General features: G+C 37.9%; 2 long non-coding RNA genes across 9 annotated transcripts in view; both read left to right on the top strand.

The window, feature by feature from the left end:
• The window catches only part of LOC137481086 (uncharacterized), a 203,478-nt gene that overhangs the window by 55,379 nt on the left and 122,543 nt on the right, over positions 1-25,556 (top strand). The window contains exon 1 of one of the 8 annotated variants that reach the window (XR_011003302.1): positions 17,596-17,681. The exons of the other annotated variants lie outside the window; for them this stretch is intronic. This is a non-coding gene — a long non-coding RNA (uncharacterized lncRNA). Of the gene's footprint in view, positions 1-17,595; positions 17,682-25,556 lie in introns of those variants that run through there. 8 annotated transcript variants of the gene reach the window in all.
• LOC137481087 (uncharacterized) lies at positions 17,786-25,196 on the top strand. Its single transcript, XR_011003310.1, has 3 exons — positions 17,786-18,258; positions 23,624-23,712; positions 23,808-25,196. It is a non-coding gene; the product is annotated as an uncharacterized lncRNA (long non-coding RNA).

The raw sequence follows: 25,556 nt of genomic DNA on the forward strand, positions 1-25,556 counted from the left end.
TTCTTACTCTTTCTGCCACAAATGTTGAGGATTTGTGCAAAGCTTTGTTGCTTTGATCTTAAAATGATAAATAAAGAGGATATTGCTTAACTTTGGGTTTAGATAATAAGACTTGAAAGTTGATTTTCTTTCTTGAGTGATTACATTTACCTTTTTCATTAAAAATTTGGCTTTGGTATTGGAAAAAGCAGTTTTATTCCTGTAGGATACCTTACTCTTTTTTGCATTATCCTGTTAAGATTCTATCAACCCGGCAGTTTCCCTGGATCTAGGAATGCAGGTAAGAAATAAGAAAAGAAATATCACTGTTCTATCAAGCATGATATAGCTCAAACTTATTTGCCTGAGACATGTGATGCATTAAATTCGTCCAGAATAAGAATTTCTCACTTTTCATAAACATTAAACCTAATTTTGGTGTTGTTCATGGCCTGTGTGGGCAGACCTTTGTATCCTGATTTTTCCTGCCATGAGTTTGCAGTTCTCCATTCTGAAATGGAAGGATTGAATGTGATTTATTTCATGAGGATGTTTTATGCTTGCAAGAGATGAACAGATGTTTGGAAAACAAAGGTACTAGTCACTAGTTTTGTTACAGCTACCCTAGTAATCAATTGTATGAATTTTACAGCAGAGCTGCATTGGAGTGAATGTTTCAGAGGCATTTCAATCAAAGGCAGTGCCATTCTGAGCTTGAAACATAGGCTTAGATTTATTTTTCTAGCAGTGCAATCCTCAAAGATTGTACTTCATGCACCATTTTCATGCATGTCAACAACATCCTTTACAAAATACGAAGATGAGCGTTATTTCATGGAGGTGGCACAAAGTAATACAATAAAATGGATTTATTTCATCTTAATTTATTTAAAATGTGCATAGACTGAACTGAAGTAAAATCTGTGAGATGAAATATCTTGTTCACATGAATACATTGGGTGGAAAAAAAAATCAGCACTCTTTTAACTTTGAAAAGAGAAGAGGAACATGTGGCCTGTTTTTACAGGCATGGTTGGATATTGTTCTGGTGATAGGTTTCACAGTGTTTGCATAGAGATTTAATTTTCTGGTGTCCAAAAGTACATATCCACTGTAGTCTGAGCTGTCCTGTAAGCCCTGCTTGGCAATACTCTCCAGTTATAAGTCAGGACTTCTGCTTCTTTCCCTGGCTGTGCTGCTGGTTTGAGGCAGCACACAGGGACATTAAAACACAACCTCTGATAATTAACATTAAAGACAAAGCTTTCTCTTTAATATCACTAGTGTTAAGCACAGTTCTGAGAGCTGGACTGACTCAGTAGAACCAAGTATATCTAAGCTATGATTAATCTCTGCTTAAAAACTGAGCAGTCTGACAGCACAGTAAGGTTAAGTAGATAAAAAGTATGGCTGGAGTATAACTTTTTTGTTCTGGGCAGTAACTTCTTAGACAGGGTGGGCTGTGTTCTCTAGAGTGTACCTGACCAGACCTTAGGTGAAATTTCTCTAGAGCTGGTTCTCTGCATTCATTTTGAGATGTGCTTACTTTGTACTTTAGCAAATGCATCATCCCTCCATCTCCCCACTTCCAGCTTTTCCATCTCCTGTTTCCTATTTCAGCATATAGGTAAACGAAAAGCTAAGCTGTTCAAATGATTGCTTTGTAGCTGGCTTTTCAAATGCCATCATTTTTTAAACTGAAAATTTATACTCTGTTCTGATAAAGCTATCACTGATATTTTTAACCGTCATGATACTAAATATCAAAAAATAAAATTGAAACTTCACCAAATGATTGCATTGCAAGAATTTGGTTACAAGGAAGTAACCGTGTGATATCCCAAGGTTGGGAGGAAGCACTGATGCTTTATATTTTGTATTAAAAATAGTATTTAAACACTGCTTTTCATAGATGATAGCAGCACTGATGTTTTTCAGATAGTAGCTTTGGGTTTGTGTTTGTCAGAGTTAGGCTGAAAAGCTTCAGTGCCCACAGAAGCAAATATAAACTGTTTATTTCTACCAGAGGTAAGTATAGACTTTGGCTCTGCCTCTGTCAGCCAGATCTTCCTGAGGAATGTCATCAGTCTCCAGAGGCTTTTATGGATCTAAAATTACTTGAATCGTGCTCGAGTGCATTAAAGGGGCTTTAAAAGACAAGAGCTTTAGGTGGGTGGTTGATCTGCTTGCAGTGGTGCAGAGGTGAGCTGCTGTTTGTTACTTGCAGGGGTTGCACTGGGTCAGCTGATGTGGAAGTGGGAATGGCACTGAAATAAGCACAGGATTAACAGGGGAAAAAGGCAGAATTATGGAATTAAGAGTTTTAAAAGTTGAAAGAGACCTTAGAGATCACTTAGTCCCAGCCCCCTGCCACAAACAGGGAGACCTCTCCTCCTAGACCGGGTTTCTCAGAGCCCTGTCCAACCTGACACTTCCAGGGATGGGGCAGCCACAGCTTCTCTGAGGGGTGAGGAGAGGGTGAGAAACTGCATCAGTGCAGCTGACCAATGTCCAAGAACCACAAACAAAAAGGATGTAAAAGTTGAGGACACAATTTGGATTGCATTGGGAGTAAAATCATCAAACCTCTCTGGCCTTAGGATGACTGCCAGACAAGATGTGCATTAGGTATGCATAATCACCCCCAGATTTGAAAAGCAACTTTTAAAATTTCCCCTGCAAATGCTGTGTATAGTGTCCTAAATAATAATGGGTGGCAACAGGATAAGATTACCTTGCTTCATTTGAAGGAAACAGAGTTCAGCAAGGTTTTTAGTGCTTTGATTGAAAGCTAGGATTGAAGGTCTGTAAATGAGGACAAATATTCAGTAATTTGTTCTGAGCTTAGTTTAATGGCTTCTGAGTGTAATTTTGTTTTGATGGTTCTGTAGCCTTGTACACCTGGTAAGGTACTGATGGGGAAACATGAGGCACAGACAAAAATTACAAAGTAGTTAGGAAGATGTTACCTCTTGAGCCCTGTGCTCTTTATAGTGGGCTGACCTGCAGAAGGCCATGCAGAGGTTACTCTCGAGATACCTTGGGTCAGTGATGTGTGTAAAAATCAGGTCTGACATGAAGGAGAGGTAAAATAATGACATTGAGCCAGAATGAGAAAACAGGAGCTGGGCATGGCCTTGCTTGTTAGAAGCTACAAAATTCCAGTTGGAATACAACACGTGGATGGGCTGTTACTGGGGCAGCAAGGAATTCTGTGGTTATCCTGGGTTCAGCTGGGAGGACTGAGCACTGGGAGGATGCTTGCAATGTTTAGTAAGGATTGTGTCCTGCCTAGGCATGGAGAGAGACATTCATTGCCCAGTTCAGTGTTCTTTGTAGTACAAAATGGATTGCTGTTGGTGAAATTGCTTTAGGTGGTTTAAAATGCTTAAAACTCCTCTGCCTGGGCTCAGGGAGTTCTGTGGGGTTGGGTGGTCACCTTGTGGAGGAGGAATGGGAAATGGCCGGGGAGTTTAAAGCCAGTGATTTACACAACTTGAGCTTCCCTTGCTCCTGGGGAGGGCTCTGAGGTGAGGTTACAGGAGCTTAACTGGAAACAAAACCAGAAAATAGGTGTTCTCTTATGGACTTGCTGACCTGGAAGCAGGGAGATAGCAGAAAATACCAGGAAATAGTGTAAGGCCACAGAGGATTTCTCATCAGGTGCTTTTGATCTGGGTGATTTCTCAAGAGGAATATATACTTTTGGCCAAATAGCCTGCTAGTTCTGGAAAGATGCAAATGCCTCTTGCTGCTTGGTCTATTAATTTGCTGCATGAGAGCAAATGAGTAGATTATTCTGTCCTCTATGCATGAATTAACCTGTGAGGGTATAGTATAGATGATTGGTTTTAACCTGTTAGTGTCTGAAAGACATTCAAAACAAGTCCTGGATTTTCTGTCATCTTCTTTCGTATTTTTATGTCCTAAAGCCTCACTGATGTTCAAAGAAGAAATCTGTAAATTACTTTTTATTTCGAGTCTTCCACTGGAAATTTTAATATATACATGACTAATATAGTAATGTAGCAATATAATTTAAAAAGCAGTTCAATCTGTATTTTATGAAAATCCAAAAAATGCACCATTTTGGAACTTGGTATTCCTTCAAAATAAATAACTTGTATATATTATTGAGCATTTAAAATAGGAAAAGTTGAAATAGACATAAGTTCATATTTTAATTGAGCATGCTAAAAATCATATGCCTCGATAACAAAAACCATACACCTTCAAAACAGATTAATAACTTTGTCACTGTGTCTTTGAGTAGATATTTCTGCATTGGCTTCAATATTGGGTTCAGTTCAGTTGACCTTAAAAAAAGAAGTCTGAATAATCAAAAATGTCATATCACCTTGAGAAGGCTCTTGAACTTTTTTCTCCCCCTCTTAACACCAGAAAGAGATAATGTTACTGTGCTGTTTCAACAATATAGTGCAGAAGCAAGGAAAACTCTTAGGCCTGCTTCAGTTTTAATCTGGAGTGGAATACAAAAATCATATCTGGGTATGAGCAGTCATTGGCAAAAACTTGTATTAGTTTTAGGGATTGTGTTTTTCTGTTGTCACTGAACTACAGGGACACTGGTTTAATGTGATGTATAGTGCAAAAAAAAATGTAGAGCTGCAGAGGGATGTTGGTTGCATAAATTCTTCTCTGATGTGTCTTGTGCACCCCATTTGGTGGTAGCAGCTATGGAAAAAATAGTTAATTTCCCAAGAGAAGGAAAACTATACATGGTCAGTGACTAAAATATTTAATAGGAAAGTAGAATATAGTGGAATCCACAGGCTGTTGTGCTGCCCATTTTGTCACAGTCTTGACTCAACTTGGTTTTGTGTTTTGTATAACACAATAACCAGAGGAATGTAATTAGAAATCCTCTTACCTGATAACTGAAATATCTTTTAGAGGAAAATATGACAGTGGTGGTTCAAATAAATATATTGTTTTTAATGTTGTCCATCAAATAGTTTACATTGATATTGTGCTTTGTCTACCTTTAGGATAGCCTCATTTGTTTTCAGACCTGTTGAAGTAACAATTATGTTGAAAGTGGACAGAATTTCAATGTTTGCCATTTCATACCTCATGTTTACCATGCTCACAAATGGAAACAAAAGCTGTATTTGTGTTTGAATGAGGATATAGATAGAGATGCATGTGAAAACATCACATGCAGTTCTTTTAAGTTCAAGGCTCATAGGTATCATGGTAAGGTGCTCTGAAATGGAGTTTATTGGCTGTTGGGCTAATTTTATAGGTTACTTTCTCATTTGTGGTTTGTTTAAGAGACTTTCTCATTTGTGGTTTTTTTAAGATACTGCTGACACATCTTTTAAAAAATGATTAAATGTTGTCAGGTGTTGTAAAGGAGAGAGGGTGGGGTTGGTCTGCACTGTCCCTAAACTGTGATTCTTGCCAACTTTAACCTGCAAGCTCTGAGGCTACTCCACTCACTGTCAGCCTGTCACTCTGGTTTGGTGCAGCAGAGCTGGTCCTTCATTGCAGCTCAGAAGGCATTTGTCATGCAGAGAGTGCTGCTATAATTAAATTACACAAAAACAGCCAAACATAAAATAGAAGTTTTAATCAAAGGTACATTTTACCTACTAACAAGACTGTTCAATCTCCTAATACAGCCTTATTTCCAACTGGCTTCCCTGTGTTTCCCCAGCTGCTTCTAAGACCTTATCCAATATTCCCTGTCAGTTTGTTCCCTGCTCCTAAGGAACATGAGAGCACCTGATGTCCTTTTACTTCCACTCTCTTGTCATCTTTGAGCATGACATGATTCAGTTTCTGTGTACTGTGGCCTGGGATGTCAGGAAAAGTGAGAAAATACTAACAAGCCACCTCTTTCAAAGAGCTGGGATCTGAGCAAGTACCACAGATATCATGCCAGTATTTCAGCAGTTCTGCTGTTGCTAAAGTGGATGCTGTGTTTTGGGTATTTGTTTCATTTTAACATTTGCATCAAAGGTTTTTCTTTGTTCTATTTTCATTATCTTTTTTTCTTCCTGTCGCACAGACTGTTAATTTTTGTTTAGTTATAATCTTAATTATAACTAAATTATAACTTTATAATTGTAAAGTTATAATCTTAATTTAGCATATTCAGTTTCACCAAGCATTCATATGTCATGAATAGGCCTCAAAACTATTTTTTTTCTGCTTTGGTATATGTAGAAGGACATTTAGAATCTTGATTTCTCTGCAGCTGATTTTAAATTGAGACTATGAAAATAAGCAAGTTGTGGTTTTGCTATTTTTTCCCCATAGGATTGTATTATCCAGAAAGTGGAGCTTTTCATGAGGAGCTCCACTTCATGGTATAAAAGGTATAACATACTGGGAAATTAGTAATATATTTATATTATTAAGGTAGAAAAGGTATAAAATACTGGGAAATTAATAATATATTTATAATATTTGTCAATACTGGGTGTTTAATTTTTATGATTGGGCTAACACTTTACCATAGAATTATAGTTTGCTTTTCTTGTTTTGGTTTCCCCATTTGATCCTGAGTTTTACAGGGAATTACTTTCTCTAAATCCCTACTAAGTCTAGTCAGATGGCTCTGAGCACTTTTCTGTTGGTCTTTGTTTTGATTATTTAATTTTCCTCTGAGAGCAGGGACAATGTCCACCCTGCAGTGCACTTTCCTTAGCTCATCTGGGTGTGTACCTGTTAAATACAGCAGGAATGAAAGCACCAAGGTTTGGCTGTTCTTCAGTTGTGGCTTCACTGCCAGTTTCTGCTCTGCTTGCGAGGCCATCGGCACACGGTGGAGTCTGGGACACACTGTGCCTTTCTTCAGCTGAGGTTCAGTGTTGGCCCCCTAAAAACTATGTAGGAAATTGGGCTTCCTTTGAGTGAACATGCTGACTTCTGGAAAAGGCATATTCTTGGTTCCAATAAATGGTTATTGGACCATTTTCCTCAGTGACTTGCTCCACGCTCCATTGGCAGCAATCCCAACTTGACATGAATCATCTTTGCATTGTATCAGTTTTGCTGTTTGTGCAGAGTACAGATTATTATCCTTTAGTATCAAACAGTATCTTACCTAACTCTGTATCAGAACAAATACACATAAGCAAATCTTACCTGCTTTAAAGTTTAGCTTCTTTCTTTACCCTTTACATTACCCTAGGTTATTTATAGATTACCAGCTCATACACCACACTTACCTAATTTTTGTAGGATTCCTTCCAAGACTTCATGATCATGGAACAACTTTTAGTGGTGGGTGACCTTCTTTAGCAGTAATTTCTTCCCTTGGGCATTGAAATCGATTTTCCTCATGCTGGTATGTGAGGAGTCAAAGTCTGTCCCTCGCCCTGCCTGTCCCATGAGCTTTTGGTGGCATTGCAGACAAATCATCTGAAGGCTGCAGCTCCTAGGGAATTCACTGTGGCAGCATCAGGGACAGGAGAAGGCTTTCAGGCAGCTTCCCTCTGTGCTGTGATACAGTTTTGTTCAGAAACAACATTCAGTGTGAGTTAGGTTCTCAAAGGTGGTTTGTTTGGAGATGGGACTAGTAAAGGCAGAGTGACTCTGAGGGGCCAGGGGCAGCCTGTGCCACTGCCAGAGTCCACCAGGCAGGGTCTCTGCCCCCAGCCTGGGAGGGTGAGCCCTGGACTATTGTCTGCTCAGAGCTAGAAAATTCTAGCCTCTGTGTCTATTTATAGATATATATATATATCTAAAGAGAGAGGCTGCATACACCCTCCTTGCCTGCAAGCATGCAGTCCTTTTATGATAATATTGCATTCAGTAAATTTAAGTTCTGGAGTGAGTGCCTGCTGTAAGAAAGCCTGCAGTGATATCAGCACCCAGCCTGACAATGGCAAAGCTCCTTGAGTGAAGATGGTGCCATCTGTTCAAAGCAGCAGTTCAGTGTGTGGTGGTCTAGTGCATGTATGGGTGAAAGGAGGTGGATGCCTGGAAGTTGTCATGCCAAGAAATTTGTTCCTGGCTATAGCTGAGGAGTTCAGTATCTTTGATATATAATGTGAAGAAAATGAGACATAATTTATCAATAAACTAGACAACCACATGTGCTTGTAGTTGCAAAAAGCTTCTGAGGATTTACTGAATCAGATAGAATATTACAAGGGAACAGGACAGTGTGTTTGACTGGGGAGACTTTTTTTTTTTTTTTTCATTTTTGCATGTACAAAAGGTAAGGGTAAGGGAGAGTAAACAAAATTTGATACTTTAGAAGATACCAAGGGAAAGTGTTCTTCATTTAGTGGATTGTTTCTTTGAGGTTTGGCATTGTGAAATCTCAATTCTTCAGAGTCCTTTCACCTGGCCATGGACACAGTGAGCATCAGTGACATTGTGTGTACTGGAGGTGAGTGCTATCCCTGAATTCTGCACTCCCCTCTGCTTCACTCAGTAACTCAGTAAAACCAGCTTGAGTGTGAGAAATCACTTCTTGGGGAGCAGAATGACTATGGATAAGGCAACTTGTAAGTAATAGTCACAGCTTTCTTTAAATTATGTGCATAATAGTTAGAAAAATGAATATAAAATAAGCCGTGCACATTCCCCTTAACTCTAAGCAGCAAAACTGAAAATATTTCAAAGGGAATAGCTGTCCTATTCAGCATGAATAAACATATATTGGTGAAATGCGTGTTTCCATTTATCTCTGTATTGATCAGAACACAATTGATCAGCCAATATCCTGAAAACATTGAGAAGAAAAACAACGGGGAAAACACAAACTGTACTCTTCTGGCATAAATTAGCAAAGAAGTGTGATATAGATGTGATATACATATATATTTCTGTAATAAAGGTATGCCAGTGTAAGAAATGAATTATTTGTGCAGGCAAAACTCCTGTTAACAGGCAGTTAATGGAAAAGAAGGGTAACAGAAGTGAGTTGGCAAGCTAAATGGATGAATAACCTGTGTATAAGGTTTCATGATAAACGAATCTAAACAGCAGTCATTTAGTATAATTTTAACAAGATCTCAAGAACAACAGTATAAGCAATTGAAGAGGCAACAACCCATGGTGGGACTGTAGCATGGTTTTTCCTTCAGTGCTCCTGGTAACACACTAATTGTAATTGTCAGTAACAAGGTCCTGGGTGAGCAGGAGAGTTCCACCATCATCTTTACAGGAATGTGTTGTGAAAGGGCAGCTAGAGACAACTCCACAAAGGACAGGGGGAGGAGGGAGGCAGGAAAAACTGCTGCAGCAGATGGCAAAAGAACTTCAGATGACTTCACATAACTGAAATAATAGTATTGACATTAAGAGCCTTCTAGTCAGAAGGCACAGATATGATATATAAAACAATATATGTTTTCTTTTGATAGTGTAAAATTTAAACCCAAATGTTCCCCATGGCAGAGGGTGGAGTGTGATGATCTTTAAAACCCTTTCCAAATTTCTGTTATTATTATTAACATTCTTCAATCCCATGCTTGACTTTTGAAGTTGATTTTAACTGGACAATAGTAAAACAACCTTCCTGCATAGACATGCTGAGTTACTTGTTTTTCTATGAAGCTGCTAACTCAGGCTCTTTGCCAAAGGTGAAGTAACCAAAATGTTGTCTTTTGAAGGATAGGGCTTTATAGTACCTATGAAAATGTAACAAAATCTGTCATCCACAGGAGAAAGGATATTTAAGGATAAGAGAATGACAGCAGGCAAATTTAGTCAATTGGACAGTGTATTTTAGAAGTGATACAGTGTATTGAAAACTAGGAAGTCTTCTTTAAAAATCATGTTGTACCTATATTTTTAGGAGATCAAAGTCGTGGGAAAGGGGATTTCATACAGTTGTATGAATTTGGGAAAAAAATGCAGCAAAACTACACTGAAAAGGCACTTAGCTCATTCCTGGTGCAATGAGACACTAGTCGTGTGAGTTCTGAAACAAAGGATGTGCAATGAAATTGAGAAAGAGTGTAAACCAAGAGAGGAATATGGGATGAAAACTTTTCTGTTGTTAGAATACCAGGATTCATGTGGGACTATTGTTTTAGTAGATGTTTTAGACATACAGGTGGGTAACAAGAAGACTTAGAGTTGTTACTGTAAATTTGCAAGAAATGTTTTGATTTCATTCCTCGAAATTGTTTTTTCTATTGTATTACATTATAACATATTGAGAACTTTTATAAACATGAAATGATTTGTAAAGGTTGAGTACCAGGGAAAGAATATTAGGCTAAATTGACCACTGAGGTCAATTATCACCTTTATATTGCTTCTATTATCACCTTGATGTTTACTGCCTGTGGAAGCTTTTTCATACTCTCCCTTCTGATTTTTCTGTAACAACTCAGGACGAGCCAATCTTTTTGCAAATGCTTGAAAGGGAATTGTAATGGAGAGAGCCCTGCACAAAAGATATGAAGCTAAAGCAAAACGTTGAGTTTTGCTTAGTTGCTCTTTTTTAGTTTCCTTTTTTCTTCTGATGAATATTCTTAGTGAGAAGAAATAGTATCCCCTAGAACTATACATGAGACTTCATCCTTTTAGCTGAAGAAGGAATTAAATAAAGGAAACCTTTCTGAAAGATCCTATGCTACTTATTTAGGTCATTTTAAACGTCAATACAAGTAAATGGGAGGTTGTGCATCATCCTTTCACTTTAAATTTGCAGGCTGCAATGTGTAAATTTTGCCTTATGAGTTTCTTATAGCAGAGATTTAGGTTTCTTATAGCAGAGATTTAAGTTTTTCTGTCTTATAAAAAAACTGAGTATGCCAATGTCTCTGTGAAATAACAAAAAAAAAAAGTGTTTGTTTTGAAACTTAGAAAATAGGTTTCAAAAGGAAGAAAAGGTTGGATTATGATCCAAACATATTTTTCCTAATATGATGGAAAAAATCTACTGAGTCTCTGTCTCATTTGGCCTGTATGTTGAGGGAAACAGTGTCTGATGTCCTCAAATCTCACCTTTGTACCTCAAATTTGAAATTAAATGTGGGGAGTATAAATCCTAGGCAAACAATTTCATCTTATCAGTACTTAAAACCATATTCTGTTTATTACAAGGAAATGGTTTTAAGATTTTTTTTTTAAAAAATTGAAATTATTAGGATCGGTAAAGACTTGTAAAATTCTCCAGACCTACACAAGTTTCAATAAGTCTGTAGCTCTTCACAGTAGTGGAAAAGCTCTTATAATGGAAGTAGCTGAATGAAGCTTTTTAATCTCTGTTGCATCCCATTAGGTTAGATTATTGAATAGTTCCTGTGGTCTCATGTCTCCAGAATTGCACACAAGTTACAACCATACAAGAAAGTTGTAATTTCTTCCAACTTCCATGGATTTCTCCCTCCACCTCCAGCCCCCTGCCCTATTTCTCTTTTTTGCATCAGAATTTGAGATAGAAGAATATAGGTTAGCTATAGGTTAGAAGCTGTGTTTGCATGCTGGAGAATCCATGACCAAGTGAAAAGTAAGAATGATGAATACATTCATTTTAGCTGAAAAGGCAACGAGTGAGGCTGATAGTCTGGAGGGCACTGAGCATTGGTGTGCTGTGTTCTTTGAAATTCTAACCTTAGCCCTTGTGATGGCAGCAGTATGGATTCTGCCACCATATGGGAAAAATAACTGGGGTGAAAAGAATTGGTCTTATTTTCTGTTGTTTAAAACTTGCCTGAAATTTCACAGGACTAGCTAACAGGCTTTTTTTGGAGCATTTCATATGGAAAAGTTATGATGCAGATAATGCTGTGGGAAGTTGCTTCCAAAAGGATTTCCTGCATGAAACAGAGGGGAAAACAATATATACAAAACCCCTGGAACCTCTTATTGTCGAAAATATATACATTTAGCTTTTTAGTTGTTCAATTACTTCCCCTGCAACAAGCATTTTCAAAATACTGGAACCTATAAAGAAATGATCTTGCAAGTTACTTGCTTGTTTTATGCAAAAATATGCTGTTTGTGTTTAAGAGACAGTAACCAATAATTGAATATCTGTAAACACTATCAACAGGGAACTTAAATAGTATCTTTGGAGTAGGCTAAAATTAGTTTTCATTGCAACCTATTTGTAAATCATTTGAACCAAATATCTCAAGCTGAAAATGTAAATGTGTTTTTGTTTTTGCTGGAGAGATGAGGTCAGCAGAAGTCTGCAACAAATATGATTACTTGGGTGGAGGTGACATGATTTACTTAAATCAGGCAATTTCCCCATTAAAGCATCGAAGCCTCGACTCATAAAGAGACTGCTTAGCAGATGCACTGTAATGTCTTCTAGGTGATTTGAAAGAAAAGAAAGAAAGATTTGAAAGAAAAGAATAATTATAAGAATGGATGTATTTCTATGCTGGGTGGGGGAAAATCCAGTTTTTACAGCAGAGTGTGGCTAATTTTCAGTGGATAAAATAAGCCTGCTCCATAAAAGCTTCTTTATAATTATTGTACAATTAAATATGTTTGTATATTTAGATTTATATTGTCAGGGTAGGACAATGCAAGGATGAATCATGTGAGTGGTTAGTTTCTTACCTTTCCCCACTTTAAATGCAGAAACAATTTTCTCCCTCCCTTTATTCCTCATCCAATGGGAACAGCACTGAGGCTTTAAACCTCGGTACAGGTGGAGTTTGGGGTGGTTGTTGAGTTATTTTCCCTTTTTTTCCCTCCCCCCGTGCCACTTAAAATTAGGAAGGAGTGTTAAATTGGCAAAATTTCATACTGCTGCTCTTGCTTCTCTCCAGTGTTACGAGCTGAGCCAGAGGCCACACCATAAAATGTGATTGATTAGCAAGGACTGTAGTTACAGGAAGAGATGCCATATTTTCTGTGCATTCTGTGGACTGAGAGACTGAAACAGGAGATTCAGAGCTGCATCTCCAAGGCTGAGCCCACTGGGGCACGTGCTTGCCTTGGAGGAGGTGCGCAGAGATGTTTCTCGTGGGCTGTGCTGCTGTTGTGCTTGAAGCACGTTTTTGTTCCTGAGCATTTGTGCCTGCAGCTGGACTCTCAGGTGCTGCAGATTGCAGCCCAGGCCTTTGGTCTGATCTAGTAAAATCATTGTATATCTTGCTCTGTTGAGGCAGAAGAGATTTGGTAGAGTGGTGAATTTTCTAATCAGGCCAACTAATGGTTTAGTTTATAGTGTGCTTTTTTATCCCTGCTGTGTTTCCCACATTTACATTAAATCTGCTCCTTTATTTGCCATGGTATGTAGGTACATTTGATCCAACTAAAAACTGGGACAGTGGATTGTGGCTTGAGTAAAAGCTTGCAGGAAATTCAGATGGTAAATGCTTTTGGTCTGCATCACTATATTAGAAACTGCTATGCATTTTTTCAGGTGAAGCAAAAACCCACCCCCATATGGTTAAGTTTTGGGCACTGTGGTTCTGAAGGAAGACTGAAGTTGAAAATTCTCTCTGAGATTAGAAATTCTGATCTCCTGAGCCAGCTGTAAGAACTGAGTATAATGCTCTAGGCTAAAAAACACTCAGTAAAACCTGATTTAAATGTAATTAAGAGTTCATTTTAGGGCTTAATTTGGGCATTATTTTGCAATAGAGAGTGGTAAAAAGATGAAAATCACAAATTGATAAAAGTTCACTTTGGTTTTCATGTCACTGAGGTATTGCCTTCAAAGGGACCATGAAAATATGCATTAGTTGCACATAAGTGGGTCTTGATCTCAGCCCATTCTGCTTTGATTAGAGCTGGTGTAATTCCATTGTGCATTTTTCAGGGGGACAGAGAGGCTGCTGCAGAGGAAGGGGAGGTGGAGTTGCAGCAGACACATATTTGAGAAAAGGTTGAAGGTGTTGATTGCCTGCAACGAGGCAACTGTGCATGGCTTAAACCTTCAGCCTTCTCCCCACTCCTGAGAGCACCTCTCCCAACACTGATGGCTGGGAGCAGCCCTCCAAAACAAGCAATGTTCATCTCAGTCTGTCTTCTTCTTTCTGACACCACATCTTACTGCTACTAGAGGCTCTCTGAAAAGCTATTACATCTTTAGGTTTGCTTTCTCAAAATAGTGCAAGGAATCTGGCAGATTTAATAATCTCTAGTTAAAGTACTTTTTTGGCTTTGGGTGTAAGGGAAAAGAACTGGTTAAATCTGACAGTGAATGTTTACATGTAAGACCTCAGAATTCAAAATAATTCAAAGCAACCTTTTAAATTAAGTGAGCACTAATTAAAAAATTTAAATATTTGACTATCTCTGGAAGGGACAGTATATAAAAACAGTGCAGAGCAACTTTTTTTTTATGTCAGTTATAAAACCATAAAGGCAGAGAAGGAATAAATACACTGAAAGCACTGATTAATCCCCTTGTGTTGCAATGCCACTTCATACTGTTGTAATGTGGACCCTTTCCTCTGATATTACTCAAGAAATACAAACAAGAAGCATTTATTATCTCCCAAGTAGTGTGTGCTATAGAGTGCTGAATAAGGAAGTGAGGTATTGCAGCTGTTATCTTCTGAACTAACTGCTACTGCGTGTTCCATGACCAGCCCTGGCAGGGTTTTTGTTCCCATGAATGAATAGGCCATAAATCTGTCGGAGCTGACACTAGCAGCACTGCTGGAGAGTGTAAAGGGAAAATTTGCAGAGGAATCTTGTGGTCTTTGCTTGCCTGGAAAATGAGTTCAATAAAATGGAGGTGATCAGTGCTTATTTATAGGCCAAGCTGATACATCCAGCATTGGCTGTCAGGGTTTAACTTAGTGTTTCCTCATTTATGCTCACTCTGTAAAGCAAAACATGGCACTGTAAAAAGCTTATATAATGCTGTTATACTGGGCTAGTCACTATTGTCGAAAATAGATAAAGCAAAATAAAGGGAGGAAAAGATAAAGGCACAGATAAAATGCACAGGAAGGCAATGGAAGAGGCAGGCCAATGCTGACATCCTAAGAAAGGATGTGGACTGCTCAGAATCATTTTGCTTGAACCCTAGATTGGAGGTGCTTGGCAATTACTGCTGTGTTAGAACAGCAGATAGATCCTGAGAACTCTGCTCTGGAAAGACAGCATGGGGATTTTATTCTAGTGGAGGAAAGGACTGAGGAGATGTCTGTTTTATGTAGAGTTCCTTCTAACACCAAATTGTAAGGTATGCTGGAACTGTACCTTAATTTGTATTCTGTTTCATGTGGGGGGCTTGTATAAGGATTAGTGTGATGTGCAAAAGTGTTTAAGTAGGAGAAATCTTTAACTGTGATTCACTGAAGGATTTTTAAAAAATCTTTTAAAGCAAGCGTTAACAAAAATCAGGTTCAAACCACACCCAGAGCACAGCATAGCCTGTACTTAACAACTGTACCTGAACTGGGACTGGCTGAGTAAGTTTGACCTGTAAATAATTAAGATCTTCTAGGACCAGCTCACCTGATGGGAAGTAGGAATGGCTCCAGGTAGCCAGTTTGTAAAATTTGCTTTGCTGAGTTAGGGTAGCCATGGGCTTGGAGCCAGACTGGACACTCTGTGACCAGAATTGCAAAGAATCTAAAAATTAAGGTCATTGGAAAACTGCTGTGAAAGACAGTTTTTTGTCTCTCTCCTAATTTATCAATTGCTTTAAGCTCACTGCCTCATAGCTATACTTCTTGCTGTGTTCAAAGGAGTTGGAGTAAATCTACATACTCATATTCTTTTCTTTGTGTCTTAATGCACAAAGACTTGTAAACTGTACTCTCTTGGCTTTTTTGATAGGAGTGACCTCTGCCTGAGAGCAGGGAAGGGGTGGAATAACTCTTCTGAGTAAATGAAGTTAATGCATGACATAATGATGCACTGGGGACATGTGTTGCTGTTTTGAATAAGAACTTTAAAATGAAATGAACAATATTGCAAGACTCTGAGACATTATTCTGTTAGTCTTTGGTCAGCTCTATTTCTGCAGCCCCAGCTCAGTTCTAAATATGGTTGAAGGCCAGGTATGTCAGAACAGTAAATACTGTTTTCCTTCTAGCAGGGGAATTTTACCATGAAATGAGAAGCAGGAGTCCAGTGAAAATTTGAATCTTTAGTTGATTTTTAATATTTTTCTCAGTGTGTGTTTTCAATTAAAGGAGCATTGTAAGAAGCCAGAATTGCAGTATGTTTCTTTAAACTTGTGGATCCTGTTAGGTGTAGGTGCAGGTTATAAAATTGAACTGCCTTGCCTTGCATCTCTCTGTGGAAGCAAAAATATTTACTGATTTTTCTCTTTTCTGGTACTCCAAAATTTTTTTCAGTATCTCAATTAGTGCAAACGTATCAGAAAAAAGTACAATTTTCTTCTGTTATGAAATTGCTTATTATAGTAGTAATAGAATGTTTCAAAGACATTTTGGGCTATTTCAACACACAGAGAGCTTTGAAGGGAATTTCAAATAAGAATGCCAAATTAAGTGATAACACTCATTACTGGACTGCTTCACATATCATTCAGACCTACTCCAGGGACAATGCTTGAGTTATGTATAAAAATAATACTTGACCCTTAGTGACCTATTCCATTTCCAGTGTCTTGTATCCTGTGATTTAATGAATGAGCCTGTAAATTTTCTTGGTAAACATAACAAAAAAATCCCAACAACCCAAAACACAATTGAGTGTGTTGTTACATCTTTGCAATTCCAAGAAAATCCGGAGTGTATGAATGGTTTCTGGAAAGGTCTTTCATTTGTATGTTACTGAATTATTAGAAGTGATTTTTTTTTTGTACCAATAGCTAATGAAACATACAAACACTTTTCTAGTGTACAGCTGAAGAATGAGTGCATGTATTTTGTCAGCAATGACCCTTCTGTTTCAGTTTTCAAAACAGACATTAAATGCTTACAATATGGTTATTGGTTTATTAGAACAAGTGTTTCCCTTTCTCTGAAGTTAACAGATCTTAGTTCTAAGTTTTTTTTCTGAAATGGGTGTCTGGATTATCTTTCATTTTGCCATGCAGTTCTTGTTCACTGGGGTAGAGATATTTTCTCCAAAAAGAAAACAGGATTCTGCAGAGGGAAGTTAGAGTAGGTTGGAGCACTCCCTCATTGGATTGAAAACCCACAGAGACAAATGCTAAACATGTGATTCTTTCCTATTTGTGCTTTTTTCAGTCAGGTTTTGGAAGAAGTTACTGCAGTGAATGTCCATGTACAGGAGATGAGTTTTTACCTCCTATGGTATAAAGATGCCTAAGTTTAGAATGCACTTCTGGGCATTGGGATTAGTAAAAATGGCAGACCAATACTTTCAGAAACAAAAATGAAGCTGTCTCGAAGTTGAGAATTATTTTTACTTGTGAATGAGTATCTGTACATTTTTTATTATTTTCTTAGAATGTAGCTGCACTGTCTACAGGTGTTACATAAAAAAAAAAATCACTGAAACTAGTTTTGATCCAGAGTGTTGCAAGTGTAGAATATGGAATTAAAAGAAGCAGCAAGTCAGCTGCTTGTGTTGAGCAAATCTTAATAAGTGAGGAGGAAAGAGACTTTTTTCTAGTGTAACAGGAGTTGTGTGGTGATTATTAGTCACATCAGAGCATCAGAGTGGTAGTCCTTAATTACCTACAGCTACAACTGCTTAATACAATAAGTCACAGTGGAAAGCTGGTAGGTGATAATGACAGGCACCTGCTGGTGGAGCCTGCAGTAATAAGGGTGCAGCACGTGCAGCTGCCTTTCTTTCCATGTCTGGGTGAATGAGGCAGAGGAAAGACCTCTGACAACAGACAGGTATCAAGGCTCAGGATGAATCTCACTGGAAAGTGCCAGAGATTGTAGGGTTGGGTGTTTTTTTTTTTTTTTTTTTTTTTTTTTGTTTTTGACTGAGAGAAATAAAGGGAAGGAGGCCGATGGAGTAAAAATGTTAATATTTAAAATATGTATTTTATTTTTGGCACAACTGCAATGGTTGAAAGTAATTTTGTAGCTACTGTGAGCAGGACTAAATGTAGGAGCATATAGTCAACAGTGTACTTTGAGAAGAAGTGTGTGCAAGCAGGAAGCTGTGGGTGGTGAACCTAAATGGGAATGTCTGTGGGGCAAGGCAGGATGGTACATTCAAGTGGTCATAGTCACAGTGCCTGGTTGAAAATCCTGGTAATCCATGAGAGCAGCACTGTGTGACTACATTAACACTTCACAATAAAGGATGGCAAGTGGGCAGATTTGCATGCAAATTAAATTTTCAACAATATTTCTGTATTGAACTTCCATTACAGTTGGGCAACTTTACACAATTGAAACTGATGACTAAGAAAAAGCATTTACAATTTAGAAAATTACAACAGCAATGCCTGTAATCACCCAGGTTAGATGCTGAAGTGCCTCTAGGGGTTTGATTAGAAGGAGGAGAACCTTTAAGAGGCTGATGAAGCAGTATCAAGCGCTGTGAATTGAAACAGTGAGAGAAGCTGTTATAGCCTGGACTCAGTGAAACAAATCTACAATAAACCTATGTAATACAGACAACTTCTAACCAGTGGAACAGGATTTGTTCAATCCAACCATAAGGAGCTGTAAATAGTGTGATATTTATATCAGAGCCAAGGCCACATCTAGCAAAATTGTATATGCAAGACAACATCAAATGCCCAATGAAAATAAAGGGCTGTTGGTGACTGCAAGGAAAGGGATTCAATTTATGATTGTACCAGGTTCTGAGAAGTATAGAGAGTCCACGACCCCCACAACCTTTCCAACATGTGTCCATGTATTTTTTAGATTTGTAAACTGTTTGTATTGTATTTTCATCACAAACATTTGGCTTTGTGTGAGATCTTTGTAAAGGGGACATGAATAGTGCTGAATAAAAACTCAGAATATACTGCCCTCTCCTGACAGCTGGGTCAACCCCAGAGCCTGCCAGTAAAATACTTGGTGAATTTTTCTTACAAGAAAACTTGGTGCTTGAGCCTTCAGCCTGTTGGCTATATAACTTAAAAGCACTCTTCCAATGAGAAAGTGGAATTTTTTTGTCTTCTATAATGAGAAAATTAATGAGAACATTATTCACTAATATGCATACTTTGATCGTCAACTCTTCCAAAACATACCTTTATAACATTTAAAAAAGATTTCCCATATTGCCTGTTGTCAATTTACTCAGTTTCAGAATTGGTTCACTACCAGATTCTTGAAGATATGTAAAATAATGACTGAAAATGCTGCCAAAGTGATAATGAAATTAGCCCTGGTCTTGTCCATAAACAGGTGAATTTTTAGGAGGGACACAATGATCAGTGATAGCTGAAAGTACAAAGAAGTGCACAAGAAGTTTTTAAGTGTGGGACTGGATTGTAAATATTGTATGGTAGAGGTTTGGTTGGAAGTATGTTGGCAATCAAATAGATCTCATAGTTTTTTTAAATATTAAGTCTTTCCTCCTATTTTGAGGCTGGGTTGCATTTTGTGAAATCCAGTTACAGAAAGTACTGTTTTTGTCTGATACTATCTCCCAACCTGTTCTTGGGCCACAGCTGAAAAAGAGTGAGTATAAACCCTGCTATTTTTTCCACCCAGTCTGAGAAGTTAGGTGGTGAGGAAATGAAAGCATTCTTGTCAATTATTTGGAAAACCTCAGTGAAGCTTTCTTTGCCTTCAGCAGGATATGTCTGATAACCCTTTGAGAGTCAATGGCCCTATTATTTGTGTAGTTTCCTTTTCCCCCTCTTCTCTGCCCCCACTCCCCTGCCCTGTATGGGGTTGTCTCTTCCATTTCTGCAGATTAAGAAGTTGTCAAGAAGTAGAAATTTCCGTTTGGAGATGACTACATTCTTTTTGTCCTGTACAGAAGACCACAGTACACTACCTAAAACACCAGTATAGGAATAATTTTGCTTCATGCACTACATGTGTACCTTTGTTTCTTAAAACTGCACAAGTAGAGGGTGTAGTGTCTCCCAAGCCTTTCTTTGTTCAGGGCTCATGATCTGATTTCTAGCAGAAAGCCACAGAAGTAGTGACTGGCTCCAGAAAACAGAGCTGGTCAGTGTATCAGAACACTGTGGCTGGGAGTGGATTATGAAAAAAACTCAGTTTTCCCAAGAATGGCAGAGTATAATGGAAAGATGTGCAGGAGATCTGATATTTTCCAGCAGATTGGACAAGACAATTGCTGGTGGAGCTCTCAGTGGACTGGATAAACTTGCACATGAGCCTCATCCAATGTACTTGCTAAATCCAGAGCTTCTGTTAGAAGTTTTTGCTTTGCCTCTTTTGCTGAGTAGTAAACCATAAAATCCTGTTTTACTTTTTTTTTTCCATTTTTTTGGTCACAGTTCTGTCCCCTGTACTTTTTAAAATATAAATTACCCACCACACCATGCCTGATCCCATGCTGCTGCTGTTGGTACAATACAAGCACGTGGATAGGTAATCTGAGCTAGGAGTGTGTGCTTTTCCCAGCTAAGGGCTGTCGAGAGCACCTGCTTCCTCTTTCAGCTGTACTTCAGGATTGATGTTTGAATTCTGTTCCTAAGGACTGGATGTATAATATTTTCTACAACAAACTGCCAAGCCTGCTTTAGTAGGCACTTAGCCACACCATCTCTGTCCTTACCCCATACTGTCAAATTAATATTGTGCCTTCATATGTATATATTTATAATGGTGCTAGGCAGTTTTACAAATGAAAGTTGTGCTTCAGGTGTTGTCATAACAAGTGTTATTAATCTAAAAATATATATGCTAAGTTTTAAATATATGCCCTGTGATACTGGTGCTATTTTCGAAGCGATGGTGTTGGTGTTTTCACACAACGGTGCTCTGCATGGACACTGAGGGAATGTGTGTGTGTAATTTTTATGCATTGCTTTTGGGCATGCTTATGTTAAGGGTAAATAAAATAATGGTCTCTTAATCTGATACAGATTCTGCTCAATCTCAATCTGAGTTTTGCAGCTCAGAGGTCTGTGATGGTGTCTCTGTTACTACTGAGCTGGTGGAGAAGATGGTGATCCAGAATATACAGCTGAGTTAACTGGGAGTGACTGGTGGGAGGTGGCATAAAACCCATGCAGTCCCAAATGAAAAGGTGTTTTTATTCAATTAGGCTCTGACATTGCAGAAATGTGCAGCAGACTGCTGTCCATTGGGATGAAGATAATATTGATAGTAAGGAAAAGGACTTCTAAGAAATTCTAAAAAATATTAAATTCTTAATGAAAACCCCATATTTCTCATTGTTAGATAATTCTGTTTTTTCAAGAGACCATAATTAATGGTTCTGGTAACTAATTAACCACTTCTAGCAAACAATGAGATGCTGGACTGCTGACAGGTCAGCATTAATAGAGTTAATTGTGAACTGCATGTGATAATGTGATTTGCCATGGCACACTTTTCACATTGAATTATTTGTGCAAATTGCACTAAGAGATACTGCAATATTGGTTATGTAGATTCAGTGCAAGCAGCATATTGGTGCAAATACTGTTTAGGTGAAATTAAAATAAAGATTTTTATTACTTATTCAGAGAAGAATTGATTATCAGGTTTTATGAATCCTAAAATGTAGCCAAGATGAGAACAAAAAACACTTACTGAAAAGCTGGAACATTGATCAATGCAAGTACCATATTTTAATCCACCACTAATAATTTCATTTCATTGTCTCAAAGTTTTTTTGATATAAAGAGCTTGGCAAAAGAAAGGTGTCTCTGTGTTTCTCAGTTTTATTACACATGTAAACAAACCATCATGAAATGAATAATACTTTAAATTAAATGGATATGAAACAGCTTTAACTCCTGGTTAGTCCTTCTGAGATCTTTCTAACAGATTAGCAAGTAATTGGCAGGATAGCACCATGTGATATTTCAGCTATGTAACCACTGTATTGATACTATTAATGAAACCTCAGGCTAAAGACTTACAAGGCACGGACAATACAAAAAGAACTTATTCCTGGTTTTCAGCCAAAAATCAAAGTGTCTGTCTCTGACTTGCTACTGTGATCAATAAGCACAGCAGTGATGAAAAAGGCCTGGTTTTGCACCCTTTGTATTTAGAGAGGGGAATACTTTACAGAGCTTTGAGTGTCTTAGGTGCTCTACTGTCTTGTATTTTCCTTCTGCAGTGCAACCTTGTCCTCACTGGGCACAAAGTTGAAGTGCTGAGAGAAGGTGGGATGGGGCTTCAAGATAAAAATAGAGGTTAAGCTGTAATTTGCCATCGTAGAAGACAGAAATCTCTTGCCAAGGATGGATACAAGCTTCCTAAACTCAACAGCTCAGCTTAAAACCCACCTGAGGTCCTGTGTCAGTGCATGGTGTTAACTTGAATGGCCTTGGAGTAACCTTCTTTCTCTGGTCATGGTTCCAAATGTGTCCCCTTTGTTAGCTGAGATCATTTCCTCCTCCTTCACATGTAAGCAAGGTTTTGCAGTAATAGATGGTTCCTGCTGAGAGTTTGCCAGGCAACACAATTCTCCAGGGAGGCTTAAAATGTCCTCCTCTTAAAAAATGTCCAATTTAACGGCTGTACTTAGGTGTTTGAGGCCATACAGTGTTTGCAACAACTATGATGGCTCTATTATGATAATGGAAGAAAGCTGCATTATGAAATAAATGCATTCTAGGTTTTCCTTGGCAACATAATGTAAGGATTGTTCTGCGTGTTGGTACTAAAGAATCAAAAACAGTTTAGTAAGTCGATGTGAACACTATTTCTTGTCGTATGGTTAATGGATCTACTGTTGTATTTGTGTTCTTTCCAGCTCTGCTGCCTTACATCAATGAAAAATTATGTTTTTTCTTCAATGCCACAATACTAGTCATCTTTATATTCAATGCATTCCCCTTCAAATCTTTCAGTGTAAGATGTCTACCATTTTACTGGGTTAGAGTCATTTTCCTGGTCATTTTCTTGGCAGTAGAAAAGGATCATCTTTCTTGGTTATTGATGTTGCATTTAATAAGCTCAGTTGAGTATAGTCATGTTGATGTCTAAACAAATGCATTGCTACTTTTTTCTCTTTTTCTTTTTTGTGTGTAGAGCTGGCTGGAAACATGGCAGTCTGTAATTACCCTGGTTATGTTTCTGGTTAAAGCAACAATAATTTTTTTGCCCTTATAGTATTTATACCCTTTCTGAGCCTTCTTCTCTTTCCCAAAAGCTGTTGTTTATGATTGGCTGGGCAGATTTAGGAAACGGTGAAAATTTTTATGATTAGCAGCTACAGTATATGAATAGTAGGCATTCTTCAGATTTAAAGAGGTCAAATTGATTTTTGTGTGTGTGTGTGACAGAATTTGTTCCTGGGGTGAGACTTTGAAGTAAAATTTCAAAGCATTGACCAGGGGTGCAGCTCTGCAGCTTCTTACTGACTTTGTTCAGAGATCAGGAGCTAAAACTGCATGCTGCACTTTGAAAATTTACCCCTAAGTATTGAGTTCTACCTCAGAATAATTTTTTTCCCAATAATTTAATAAACCCCTGAGAATGTGGTTTATAATGGAAATGCTGACATACTTAAACTTAATGCTAATCACTGAAAATTAGTAAGATCTTAAACAGAACTTGGGCAAAACCTGCAACTCATAAGTATCCTGTAGTTAATTAACAGGAAGTATTTCAGAAATGCATGATCCTCAGAAAACATTGTGTTAGCAGTGGCCCTGTCAATAGTAACATCATATTTTGTTTTATTCCTCAGAGTTGCCATTATCCTCCAGTTCATAGGAGAGTACGTCAAAGCACCTGGCTATTTCCCAAACATACATGTGCTTTGTGGAATTATGCTTGTCAAACTTGGAAGTTTGTGGTGAGGAACATTCATACATAATAACAAACAGGATGGATTTTTTAATATAAGTGTTGACAAGATTAGTGCTGTTACAATCTTGTTTGTTTGAGTAGGACCTCAGGAAAGAACATCTTTCAGTCTACAAATTGTATTGACAATGTCCAGACCAGTGATTTTGAGTTGCAGGCATGTTTGCTGTGTGACTTCCTCTTCTTCATATTTCTACCCCACATTTCTCCGTGGTAAAATCACTGCCATGACCATCTAATAAATACCTAGGGGTGTTTATTATTTATTAAAATAGGGGGGGAATGTAAGAATCAGGAGATGGAAGATGAGTTTTGATTACATGGGGCAGAGGTTGGGAAAACAGACCTAAATTTCTGAGTCCTGCAAAAAAACCTGGATTTCTTGCACATTATGGTTGCTTTCTGCTCTGTAGGTGGTGGCTGTGTTTTGTTGTACCAGTTTGGAAGGAGATTCACTGGGTGTAATTGTTGGCTGTAGGTCTGGTCACAGCTTTTTTGCTCTCTATTCCATCTACCCTGTTGTGCTACTCTTAGAGCAGCCAGTGAATAGAAAACAGCAGGATTGTCAAGACCTAAAATTTTGTATTGTGGGTTGATAATCTCAAATCTTAGCAATCTAAATCAAAACATAGTATATGAAATAGAATCTCCTTAGCAGAGCATTTCTAAGAAGAATTTGAAGGAGAATTATGTGCTTGACCTGTGGGTTTTTACAGAGCTTGTGGAAGGCAAGCGGGAGCAAGCATGTAGGTAAATTTGAAAAAGGAGTATGTGCTTGTGTTTTCCTTTTAAAAAACCTGTTCCCCAAATACTAATGTTTAATATTTTTAGTCACAATGGAATCATGGATGCCACAACCAATTTATACGATTTTCTGTATGAAAAACAAACAAAAACTGTGCATCTGGACTGACAAGCTGTATGCCAAGATTCAGCCAGATGCAATTTGAAATGTCCAAGACATTAAACATGCCCTGAAATGGAGCTTTTAATGAAAGTGCCATCTCAGTCTCAGCTCTAGTGAATGCCAGTGTAATGCTGCAAGGAATTTATCATGCTAGATCTTAACTGTAAGTAGGCTACACTAATCTAGGAATAAATGTACTGGAAGCCTGCAGAAGTTAATGTTTGGGAGGTGATATTTCCATCACATATCCTATCCTGCCTGCACACTTGTTTATAGTAATGTATTTCTGATAACTACATAAATTTTACCAAACTTAAGGCAAAAAAAAAAAGTGAAAAAAGTAGTTGTATGCTTGGTATGCATTGTTTTGCTTCTTTCATTAATTCTTGCTGGCATTGTGGGTGCTCAGATGAACAATAGAGTAGCCTGTAAAGATCAATACCAGATTGCTGATAGTGCCTATCTATTCAGAGAAGATTATTTGATAAATGGTTTGGTCCATATGTTTTGACATTTGTTAGCTGTATAGCCCAGACCAACTGGTAGAACTGTAGTTTCATCATAAAAAGGAGGAGCAACAAATACAATATTTCCCTTTTTGTGCAAAACTGGTATACTGTAGTTTTAAAGCTGCAAGTAGAAGATTTCAGGAGGGAAAAAAAAAAAGCTCAAGCTGTTAAGAATTCACATGCATTTTTCTTAAGTTTTGTAATTAAGGTCTATGAATACAATATATATAACTTGTACTTTATGGCTTTGGGGTTGATGGGATTCAGATCTCATAAAATTATAGTCTAGCTGTTTTATATCAGTGTCTCTGTACAGTGGATCAAACAGGTTCCTAGGAGAGCAATCCCTTCTGTGCTTCCCCCACATCTGCCCACCTTTAAAAATCTGGGAAATTTAATGAAAGGTGTGTAGAGACA

This window comes from Anomalospiza imberbis, chromosome 12 (assembly GCF_031753505.1).
Source record: "Anomalospiza imberbis isolate Cuckoo-Finch-1a 21T00152 chromosome 12, ASM3175350v1, whole genome shotgun sequence".
Taxonomy (NCBI): domain Eukaryota; kingdom Metazoa; phylum Chordata; class Aves; order Passeriformes; family Viduidae; genus Anomalospiza; species Anomalospiza imberbis.